The sequence below is a fragment of the Tasmannia lanceolata genome, unplaced genomic scaffold (assembly GCF_043159265.1).
Source record: "Tasmannia lanceolata isolate RefF3 unplaced genomic scaffold, GAP_Taslan_0.1 ptg000018l, whole genome shotgun sequence".
NCBI classification, from domain to species: domain Eukaryota; kingdom Viridiplantae; phylum Streptophyta; class Magnoliopsida; order Canellales; family Winteraceae; genus Tasmannia; species Tasmannia lanceolata.
In genome coordinates, this window is record NW_027518695.1 from 65,793,344 (window position 1) to 65,805,935 (window position 12,592).

The following is a 12,592-nucleotide window of genomic DNA, read 5'->3' on the forward strand; positions in this document are numbered from 1 at the left end:
TAAATATACTTCTAATAAATCTGCAATAATTTCACAATTGCTCCAATGTTCTAAAGATATAGTATGATTGCAAGGTGGAGGCATATGTTCTTAGTAAAATATTGTAATTATAGTTTTGAACTCAAATGATGCTTTTAACATATTATAAGTTGAATTCCACCTAGTTTTAATTTCTAAGGGGATTTTTATGTAGTTTTTTCCAAAAATTTTACATAGAGCTTTAAATTCTTGTCTTCTATGCACTGAAAACTGAATAAATTGAAGATAATTCTTAATAATCTCTATCTGTGGTGCAATTTCTGATAAACCATCTTGTACAGTTAAATTTAAAATATGGCATGCACATCTAATATGAAATAGTTGTCCATCTAAAATAGGTTTCAATTGAGATTTTAATAACCCTATTGATGCAGTATTATTACTAGCATTATCAAAGCTAATAGAAAAAAATTTATTTTGAATTTTAAAATCGTGAACAGTAGATAATATAGATTTTAATAAGGAATGACCATTATGCGGGAATTCTAATTGAGTAAAACTAAGTATTATTTTTTCTAACATCCAGTTCGAATTAATATAATGTCTAGTTACACAAATATAGCCTTCATTTTGTTTACTAGTCCAAATATCAGAAGTAAGTGCAATTTTTCCATTAAAATTTTCAAAACTTGAAATCAATTGTTCTTTGCTTTCAATAAATAATTTAAATGAATCCGATTTTGTAGTATTTATAGTCACTTTTTTAAAAGCAGGATTTAGAGCTTTTTGAATATATTTTTCAAATCTTTTACTTTCGGCCATAATAAATGGTTGCTCATCTTGTATGATGGATGATGCTAGTTCTCTCATATTCTTATCTTAAGAATAAGAAAAAGTTCCTAATGAACTGAAAGTGAGGCTTAATTGGGTTTGTTTAGGGTTTAATGACCCATGCTTTCCACTACAAACAGCGGAATGCCTTACCAACTGCCCTGTTCCACCTTTACTCTTACAACTAAAATCTTTTTTACATAATTTACAAATAGCCTTATCTTCTAAAACTCCCTTAGAATCCTTCTTTTCTTCAATGGTAAAGAACTTCTATACTTGTGAAATCCTACCTCTAGACGTTTTAGTACTTGGAGCTTGACTCCCACTAGTAGTACATTGTCCTTCGGTAGGTTTTGGAGCAATTGGATAATCGGATTCTGGAGTACATGTATCATCATTCCAAGGTTCTACACAAGCCTCCAGTAATTCATCATTTCCCATGATTTCATTTGGTTGAAAGTAATGGTCACTTGAACTGACCATTTTAAAAAAATTACAAAGATGGGCTACAAGTAAATTTTAAAAAATAAATTCTAAATACATCAACTTTGCTTGAATCGCTCACGGAGTTGTTAAGCGCCTTCTTGAATATTAATTACCATAAGTTGCTAACCACCTCCTTAATCTCTTCTTCTTAATCGCTAATCGAAGTGAGTAATGGAGAGAAGGATTAGAGAGAGTAATAAGAGAGAAGGATTAGAGAATTGGATATAATAAGATAATTTGATGTAATTAGAGAGAAGATTAGAGAGAGTAATATGAAAGAGAGGCAATAAGAGTGAGAGTAATAAGAGAGTAATAAGATAGTAATTGAGGGTGAGAAATGAAGGAAGGGGAGGGATATTTATAAGACTTGTAATATAATGAGTTACCAAAATACCCCCAAAATATAATTGTTGGGGGGGTTATTTAGAGGTAAACACATGTGTAATCCCTAAAGTACCTCCAAATATAATTGTTGGGGGGGTTATTTGGGTAAAAACAAGTAAAATCACTAATATACCCCCAAAATATAGTTGTCGGGGGGTTATTTTGGTAAAAACATGTGTAATCCCTAAAGTACGCCCAAATATAGTTGTTGGGGGGTTATTTTAGTAAAAACAAATTCCTAAAGTATCCCCCAAATATAGTTGTTGGGAAGGGTATTTTTGGTAAAAACATGTGTAATCCCTAAAGTACCCCCAAATATAGTTGTTGGGGGGTTACTTTAATAAAAACATGTGTAATCCCTAAAGTACCCCTAAATATAGTTGTTGGGAAGGGTATTTTTGGAACACAAGAAATTACACAATGTAATTTTCAAAATCACCCCCCTCACTAGCCGTTTTTTCTAACTTTAAGGGGTAGTTTTGAGAAAACACAAATTTTTTTTAAAAAACACAACAAAACAAAGGCAAAATTGCCAATGGGCCGTGCCATGCGGTGCCGCGGGCCGGCAAGCCTAGCTCGGCACGGCCCATGCCTTCGTACCGTGCCGGTACGGCCCACGTCACTGTAGCAATCGTGCCGTGCCGTGCCGGGCGTGCCGCGGGCCGGCACGGCCCAATTGCCATCTTGAAAGCAAGGCGACAAATAGTTCAGCGGCCAGACTCGGCTAGATTTGGACTCATACTGTATGGTTAGAGATCTCATATTAAATGGTGAATAAATTTATAATCTCTTACATCCTATCCTATGCTCAGACAAGGAACTGACATTATTCCTGTGCTGGTAATATGTAAACTCTTATTTCTAATATTTTATAAAATAATCTAGTGATATAAGATATAAGAGAGTATCTTCCTAGAAAATTTTGATAAAAGTACATTAAATTTACAATACTATATTTAGGCACAACATAAGAGAGGGTGATATATGAGCCTCATTATGATTCGGGTTTGAATTATTGGAAATAGTCACAGTATTGATCATCATTATAGCGGCATATCCAAGCCGCAGATAGCTTCCTTTCCGAGTCAAGCCCTTGCCATTGTCACACGCACAAGCATTAAGGCGAATTAAGTGTAACTTTGTGCTTCTTTATTGGTAGAGACTTTCATATTATGAAATTTTTTATTACTATAGTCAAGAAAATTTATGTGAAATCCATCCATGTCTTAGCCCATATTACTCGAAAGTCGAAACTACTTGAATAATAGATAAAATGCCTCCGTTAGAAACAATAAAAAAATCCATGCATACACTATGTCATAGATATCGTTCTCACAGGAATTTCTCGGCAAGGGAAAATCTCAAAATGGATTAATTTCTTTATTTTTTTTCGGATTATATCAACAACAAAAAATGATAAAAGTAAAATTATATTAAAAAATATAAATATATAATTTAAGAAAAAATATAAAATAAAAATATCGTAAAAATATCGGGCTAATAACCTGATATTATCGCCATATTTTACGATAAAATGAAAATATCAGTTAATTTTTAAAATCTAGGGATTATTTCAGGATTTTGTCGTTTCATCAAAATGTCGCAATAAAAGTGCAATATTTTGAAAATAGCAAAGATATTTGTGACATGGTGCATACGTACTCAGAAGTAAATTAAGTGTTCTCCCGGACGAAAAGAAGGCCCTGGAGGTGATAGACATAATTCCTAACACTTAATATTCTCTACTATTTATATAAAATGATGCCATCGAGAATATGAAATATAAGAGCTCCAACGGTACAACTATTCTTTGCTCCCTAAAGACTACCAAGGTGTCTATTGGTTGCCTCCACATTGTTAATGACAACCCCTATCACTAATCTCTACGTGGTTGACAACTAAACACTACTACTAACCCATCAAAAATAAATAAATAAACACTACTTACTACCATTCAATTCTACGGGGTAATCATGAGACTCCAAGGCTTGCCTCCTCCCACAGACTACTTAAGTTTTAATTCACCGCTGCTCTTCGAGGTAGAAATCCCCAAAACCCTTCTTACTCTAGGCTAGTGAAACAGGGCTATTTCCACTTTAATTAAGCTACTTTATAATGTTTGACGGAGAATCCAGCTAAGGTGGAACCTATGAGATCAATAACTTGATCAGCAATAGCGGGGATTGGGTGTGGACCGTGTAATTAATTCTGTGACAAAGCAAGACCCATAAAGCTGATTATCTTAGCTCTCTTATCTTTCAGGCTATGGGAGATTAGACACTAAAAGCATCTAAAAACAGAGACTCATTTTGAGAATTTTCAGTCAATAAAAAGGATGATGTTATGAAAACCACGCAACCAAAAAATCAGCCAAGGCAACGCAGGAATTACAGTGAAGGACAATGAATATGCCATTCTATTTCCAAACAACAAATAAAGATTAATTTGGGATTATGACAACACAATTACACAAATATATCGATGAGATATTTATATATTAGAACAAAGAACAAGAAATCTAGGGCGCTGATATTCCCCTCCCCCTCCCATTGTAGGCTATTCCTCCCCCCGCCCCCCCTTGACGGCTGGCTAACGTTAAACATTAGGATTTAACGTATATGTCACTTTCCCACCATTTGACCGGTCTTTCTCTCTCTCCACACACACAACATGAACAGTTGGTGGGCTCAACAGGAACCGTTGGTGGAATGGTGGGCCCATCTTTGAACAACGTAGGCCCCGCCTATACCACACCATAGGAAAATCCAAACCGTCCATTTGATGGGCTATAAACTTAAATAGGTAGCGTCCCAAAATATCATTTCCATAGGCTGATCCTAGCCCTCCAATCTAAATAGAAACTACATCTTATGCCACCACTATAGATTGTAGGGTTGTGATCATCCTATGGAAATGATTTTTCGGGCACAACCTATTTACATTGTGGCCCATCAAATGAATGGTTTGGATCATTCTATGGAGTTGGTCGTAAAGTAACATTAAGGCCCGTCCACAACATAGGACGATCCAAGCCGTCCATGGTTTGGATAATCCTATGGAGTTGGTCATACAGTAACATTAAGGCCCAATCGTAGGCCCCACCGATATTTTTTCAAATTGAAGCGTACCGTCCACAACATAGGATGATCCAAACCGTCCATGGTTTGGATCATCCTATGGTGTGGTTCGTACAGTAACATTAAGGCCCAATTTAGGCCTCACCCATATTTTTGAAAATGAAGTGTACCGTCCAGACCATAGGATGATCCGAGCCGTCCATTTGATGGGCCATAACGTAAATGGTTTGTGCCCCCAAAAGGGTTGGCCCATCAAATGAATGGTTTGGATCATCCTATGGTCGTACAGTAACATTAAGGCCCGTCCACAACATAGGATGATCCAAGGCGTCCATGGTTTGGATAATCCTATGGAGTTGGTCGTACACTAACATTAAGGCCCAATCGTAGGCCCCACTGATATTTTTCAAATTGAAGCGTACCATCCACAACATAGGATGATCCAAGCCGTCGATGGTTTGGATCATCCTATGGTGTGGTTCGTACCAATTTAGGCCCCACCCATATTTTTGAAAATGAAGTGTACCGTCCAGACCATTGGATGATCCGAGCCGTCCATTTGAAGGGCCACAATGTAAATAGGTTGTGCCCCAAAAATCATTTCCATAGGATGATCACAACCCTACAATCTATAGAGGTTGCATAAGATGTAGTTTCTATTTAGATCGGAGGGCTAGGATCAGCCTATGGAAATAATATTTTGGGAAGCAACCTATTTACGTTTATGGCCCATCAAATGGACGGTTTGCATTATCCTATGGTGAGGTATGGGCGGGGCCTACGTTGTTCAAAGATGGGCCCACCATTCCACCAACGGTTTCGGTTGGGCCCACCAACTGTTCCTGTTGCATGTGTGTGGAGAGAGAGAGAGAGCGGTCAAATGGTGGGAAAACGTTAGCCAGCCGTCGGGCGGGGTGCGGGGGCGTGGTGGGGGGGGGATATCAGCACCCGAAATCTATCATAAACACCTCCAGTTCTTCTAATACATATGTACATGACTACCTAACATGATCTTCTTACATATCTTCAAAAAGCAGTCCAAAGAGATCAAAATTATAAACATACTTACATTTACAATAACTCAGAGAGATTAGAGCAAAGGAAGATTTGTCAATTTCCTGCTTGAGAGTACCAAGCAGGAAATTTCCCCTTGCTTCTGAGGAGCCTAGAGTAAGGGGAGTCTGGCATTCTAGCTTGCTCTTCTTCTTCCAGCTCCTCTTGGGTTTTAGGTAATCCATCTGGTATGGGGCAAGGTCTCTCTCTTTGCTTCTCCATGCTCGAGGATTTGCGTTTTTCGAGCTCTTTGTTTGTCATCTTTCGGGCCGCCGAGACCCCATGTATATAACCATCAAGAGATTTCACTCCGTCAGTCTGCCTGACTAGATTCTCCACGTCGTCTTTCGAACACTCCCTCTGAGGATAACTCATTAAAGAACCCAAAGAGGTTAGATATGGTAGTTCTTAAAATGTTCTTTAGGGCCTTTTGGACACAAGGATTATATAATCCAGTATCGTCAAATCCTAGATTTTCTAAGCTAAAACTAGGATTGTACATTTCAAAATCCAAGTTTTATTATTTATTTTAAGATAGGTATGTTGGGAATGAACCTCTGAACTCAATGTTCAAAATCAAAGCCTTACCCAATTGAGCTAGAGGCTCAAACCGCTTGAAAAAAATCCAAATATTAGCTTATACAATCAAGGTTTTAGCTTGTAAAATCCAGAATTTTACAATCCTGGATTATAAAATCCATGTATCCAAAGGGCCCCTAAGGCACTGTTTCTTTCGACGTAAAATAGGCATAAACGCCATTTTTCCACTTAAAAATGGGTGTAAAATTTGTTTTACGCACATTTTACATTGAAAGAAACAGAGCCATGAGAATCCTAAAACAAATAGGAAGAAACAATTACCTCCAGATCTTTCAGCTCAAAGTAAGCTCTCGAACAGCCGTAGGAATCATCCCCTTTGAGGGTTGAACAATAATCCGATACAAAAGCAACAAAATGTTATCGATCAAAGAATGGGAACTGTCAGAAACCTTTCTGTAGTCATTGAAAGATGGAAAATTAACAAATGGGATTTAAATTTTCTCATTTATATGGGCGCCAAGAACTCTAATTTGGAATCCAAGTAATTCGGACGGTTCCTATGGCGGATTTCACCATGGATGCTGTGTGACCCAAAATAAGACTGATCAGGCGATTTGGCGATTCCTAACTAACAAAAGAATTGCCTTTTAATCATTCAATTCAATGTGCTATTTTATAATGATGTACCCATAAAAAGCCGAAACCATATACACATGCAACATATCATGATTAACTCACTTTCTTGCAGCATTGTCAACTCCTGGAGTAGACTGCTTTTCACCATGGCTGTGTTCTTGTCCGAGTCCGCATTTTGTCCTGGTACATCAAAATAACCTTTCACTTTCCCCAATTATGAGTGCATCCCCAATTATGAGTGCATCAGGTACCTGACAAGGCCAACTGAGTTTTTTTTTTTTTAATGGTAACAGGGCCTACTGAGTACTGGCTAGGATTTGCTTTGGCCACATTTTGGGGCTTGTATTGCCATTTTGAAACATTGGTTCGAGTGGTAACCTCGGATAGCATCCAAATTTAAAAAGAATTAGGCTCTTAAGGCTTGAAAAAGAGCAAATCCATCACTAGTGGATGTTCACAGACTAGGACAGACCAAGGCTAGTCGTCTCTGTGAGTTGTTCACAAACTCACCCCAACCAAACTTGTCAATGAAAATGACAGTCGTGTAAACAACCCTGCAAATTGTTGGGGGTTCCGCGTGAAAGTAAAGATGCCAAATCGGAAAAGTGAATGGATGTGGTAGGGCTTATAAGGATTTGGACACCCTCCCCTTAATAACTAAGGGTGAGTTCTACCCAAGTACCAAGAAGTGGTATTAGAGCAGGGGCGTGGTAACCCTAGTGTACGCTTGAGGATGGAGAAAATCCCTCGGGGACGATCTCGGTAACCCTGGAAAGATCCGGTAGTTCGCACTTTGCTTCCGCATGGAGGGGGAGATTGTTGGGGGGTCCCATGCTTCTGTGTTGAGACGGAGATTGTTGGGGGTTCCTTGGGAAAGCAAAGATCTCGGTTACCACCAAAACCGAGTCCACTCATCCGAGTTCCAAGTCTAGTGTCCAAGTTCTTAAAATCTAGTGAGGTGCACCATCTGGTCCCATCGTTTTAATCTCTCAGGGACCAAATCAGCATGCCGATTACCGATCATTACCGTTAAATTAAGAGCTCACTAATGTATCGATCAAACACTATAGACAGGCAACGGCCAACAATCAATGACCAAAGTACAATTAATTGGATTTTTAGAGGTTTGGGGCCATTAAAATCTCCAACAAGGGCTACCCAGTTACTAGAATCGTTCATCCAATTTTCGAACTATTCAACTTGGACGAGCTGACTCGGTTTGACTTGTATTATATTTCGCAAAACAGAGAGAGAGAGAGAGAGAGAGAGAGAGAGAGAGAGAGAGATATCCCAAAGGCAAAATCTATAAAAAAATACATAAAAAATTCAAGTTCGCAACAGAAAACTGAAATCGAAGCACCTCCATCAATCTCTCCAATAAAAGCAGAGGAAAAGGAAGAGAATCGTAGAAATTTCACATACATTCAATCTTTCTGTTTGGGGTTCCATGCAAAATTAAAGATCCCACATCGAAAAAGTGAGATAGAGAGATGCTGGATTGCAGCTAGAGCGAATTTTTAGGGTAGGTAGATTGTCCAAAAATTCTCGTTCGTAGTAGACCTCCGTAACGAGGGTGATTTGAGATGGCGGTAAATTCGAGTTCTGCCGGTTAAACATCGACAAGTTCGACGGAATGAGCAATTTCACCCTATGGTAGATGAGGGTGAAGGGCGTCCTAGTTCAATAAGGATTGGCCAAGGCATTGAAGGAAAAGGATGGGAAGCCGGGGAAGATGACATACGTCGTGTGGGATGACATTGAGTTGAAGGCGGTCATCATGATTCAATTATGTGTGGCAGGTAATGTTACGTTTAACATTATGGAAGAGTGATTAGTGTTCCTAAGATCTACATGTCAAAAGGCTTGGCTAACCTTGGTGCATACACAGTGATTAGTGTTCCTAAGATCTTGATGGCAAGTTAGAAACAGAGTGATAGCACGTGCATGCGTAGGGTCTCTTTCGTAGTTGGTGTGGAGACGGGTTTTCAAGTTATAAATGAATGTGAAAAGATGACAGTACCTGCTTTGGGGAGGATGTATCGAGATCCCTCTCAAAGGTTGACTGGGTGCGTGAACGAGTAGGTAGCTGTACATGTGCATTGGGCATGTTGGCCGAATCCTGAGGAGTCAGAACAAGGATGATTCGAGGGTGTGTAGCTGGTACTTCGGAAGGCTAATGCTAGTTTACAGAGATAGCGGACTGGTGGTGACATCAACAGAAAATCTTCATGTGGCTGACAAACAAGCTAAGGTATAGATAGTTGGGAAAGTTGCCTCGTTTCCCACCACGTGAGTGGGCAGTAAAATTAAAAACCAAGATCTTTTAGGTTTTAAAAAAGAGCTATGTATAAAATACACTTCTGTTGAACAAGAAAGGTGTGGGAGGTTAGTGGCGGTTGTAGAGAGAACTGAGCTTGGGTTTCTCGGTGTTGGCAGCAAAGAAGAGAGAGAGAGAGAGAGAGAGAGAGAGAGAGAGAGAGAGAGAGAGAGAGAGATCTTCTTTGGGCTTCTTCTTGTGTTTTCTCTTGGGATTCTTCTCGGGGATTCTCTTATGTACAGTCTTGGCTTAAGAAGCAAGGGTTGCGGGTTTGTGGGTTGTGTTAATCCATTGTAATCCTTATTCATTGTTTTTCTTATAGTGAAAGACCGTGTTCTCACCCCGCAGATATAGGCCTTTGTGCCAAACCACGTAAATCTCGATGTGTATCTTGTGTCTTCTGTTTATTTTACTTCTCAATTAATTTAAGTTTATTTATGCACGATTGGATTGAATTTTACCCTACGGATTTTCTCAACAAGTGGTATCAGAGCCGGGGCGTGGTAACCGCGATAGAGCCGGTACGATAACCCTGATGTACCCTTAAGGATGGGGAAAAAAAAAACCTCGTGGAAGATCTCCCTAAACCCGGTGTACCTTCACGGTGAAATTCCCTCGGAGAAGATCTCATAATTTTCACTTTGCCATGGAGGGGCGGGATTATTCAAGTTGCTTATGCGTGGAGGGGTAAATTGTTGGGAGGGGGAGATTGCTGGGGGTTTCAACCAAAACTAAGATCCGACATATCAATCCAAGTAAAATAACAACAAACACAGCTTTACCCCACCACACATACAGAGAGAGAGAGAGAGAGAGAGAGAGAGAGAGAGAAATCTAAACTAGAGCACAACAAAAATTAAAATTTAAAAGACAGAGCTTAGACACAAATAAGTTATCGAAAAAAGGAAAAATAACGAATTTCATTGATATATATCACAAAATCTACGCAAACATCCTATAATCATCAGATCAACAAGTGTAAAATAAATAAAATCCCATACCTGCGAGGTCGTTTTTCGATTTTTGGAGGAAAGAAGGCTCCTTAACGCCCCTATCGATCCTGCTTCTGCTGAAAGGTTCGAGCTTTGGAATAAAAGCAGTGCTCCTCCGAGAATTGCATACTGTAGAAAAAACAGAAGCTCTAGAACGAGAAGGATCAATAGCTTTTGAGAGAAGAGAAGATGAAGAAGGGAATGCAATTGATCTCATCATTTTTCCTCCTTTAAATTAACAGGTAAAAAGCGACATATATATAGGGGAGTTTTGAATTCATCATAACTGTTGGATATAGATTGGATGGTGATTAGAAGTGGGGCCCAGTATGTAGAAAATAAGAGACTAACCGGATAGGGATGATGGCATTTTTTATGTGATTTTATTGGATCTAGGAAAATTTTCCATGTGACGTCGGAAAAATAGGGAAATGTCCAATTGAAGTCACCGAATTTGCAAATGTCCAAGTAGTGTCCAAATGAAATTCCCGCTAAGAAAAAAGACCGAAATGCCCTTCTCAGTTTGAAAAACAAAAGGTGCGAGCTTTACTTTACATTTCTTTTTTTTACTTTCCTTTTTTATTTTCACCCCTGAAACCTTTTGTTTTCTTCCTCCTCAAAACCCTAGTAGTCGAAAAGAAAAGGGATGACATTTACATATCGTTTTGAAGCCCTCATTTTCTTCTTCCTCGAAAACCCTAGTCTCGCTGTCGTTTTCTTCTTCCTCCAAGCACTCGTTTTCATCTTCCTTCGAAATCAACACGGTCGAGAATCGTGGCGGTGGCCATCGTAAAAAATATCAGTTTGTTCTTCCTCCAAAACCCTTGCCTTCGCCGCCGCCGTGACCGTCACCGTCCGCTTCTTTCTGGCCTTGAGTTTGTCAGCGTAAATAGGTAACTGGAATTTTTATTTTCAATTTTTTTTCTCACTGGTTTTTCTCACTAGTTTTTCTTCAGTGGGTTACATTGATAATCCATCGTTTGGACTTGATACCCCCTGTTAATTTTGGATAACCCCCATTTATATTTGGAAAAGTTGTTTCTCTTGTGATCTGAAAACCTATTTTAAAATTGATAAGTTATATTTGGATTTATTAGTTTCATTTTGTTGGTGTGTTCTGAAGAAGTTGGTATGGTATAAATTGATAACCTCAGGATAGAATTGGATAACCCTTGTTTAGAAATTGATGACCTGAGCATAAATTGGATAACCTCTGTATTTTTGGATAACCTCAGTCTAGATAAGCTTAGGATAGAATAAACCTCAGTATAGAATTGGATAACCCTTGTATATAAATTGATAACCTCAGTATAAATTGGATAACCTCTGTATAGAATTGGATAACCTCTGTATATTAGGATAACCTCAGTCTAGATAAGCTCAGCATAGAATAAACCTCAGTATAGAATTGGATAACCCTTGTATATAAATTGATAACATTAGTATAAATTGGATAACCTCTGTATAGAATTTGATAACCTATATATAGATAACCTCATTATAGAATAAACCTCAATATAGAATTGGATAACCTTAGTATAACTTGGCATCCCATATGTATAACTTGGCATCTCTTATGTATAATTGGATAAGCCTTGTCTATAATAGGATAACCCCTCTGTATGATAGGATAACCCTTGTTTATACTTAATAGAAGATGATAGGCCCTCTTTGAACTTGGCATACCATATCTATAACTTGCCATCCCATATGTTTAACTTGGCATCCCTTATGTATAATTGGATAACCCTTGTCTATAATAGGATAACCCCTCTGTATGATAGGATAACCCTTGTTTAAACTTAATAGCAGATGATAAGCCATCTTTGAACTTGACATACCATATCTATAACTTGTCATCCCATATGTTTAACTTGGCATCCCTTATGTATAATTGGATAAGCCTTATCTATAATAGGATAACCCCTCTGTATGATAGGATAACCCTTGTTTATACTGAATACCAGATGATAGGCCCTCTTTGAACTTGGCATACCATATGTATAAGTAGCCATCCCATATGTATACTTGGCATCCCCTATGTATAATTGGATGACCTCTATCTATAATAGGATAACCCCTCTATATAATAAGATAACCCTTGGTTATATTGAATACCAGATGATAGGCCCTACTTAAAGTTACTAATAGGGTGTGTTATGCATGCACATGATCTTATATGAGCCTTGGACACAGTTATAACCCTAAGAGGTTTGACTTATATTGTAGAGTTGTCATTTGATTGCACTTGTCGTTAGATTATCCATTTGAATTACTTGTGAGTTTCTTGAAATTAG

The 12,592-nt window shown here is 38.3% G+C and overlaps 1 long non-coding RNA gene across 1 annotated transcript; it reads right to left on the minus strand.

The window, feature by feature from the left end:
* Positions 1-5,713: 5,713 nt before the first annotated feature.
* On the minus strand, positions 5,714-7,207 carry LOC143851988 (uncharacterized). The gene is made up of 2 exons (XR_013236582.1): positions 6,672-7,207; positions 5,714-6,170 (listed from the first exon to the last, which is right to left on the minus strand). It is a non-coding gene; the product is annotated as an uncharacterized LOC143851988 (long non-coding RNA).
* Between the last annotated feature and the right edge of the window lie 5,385 nt (positions 7,208-12,592).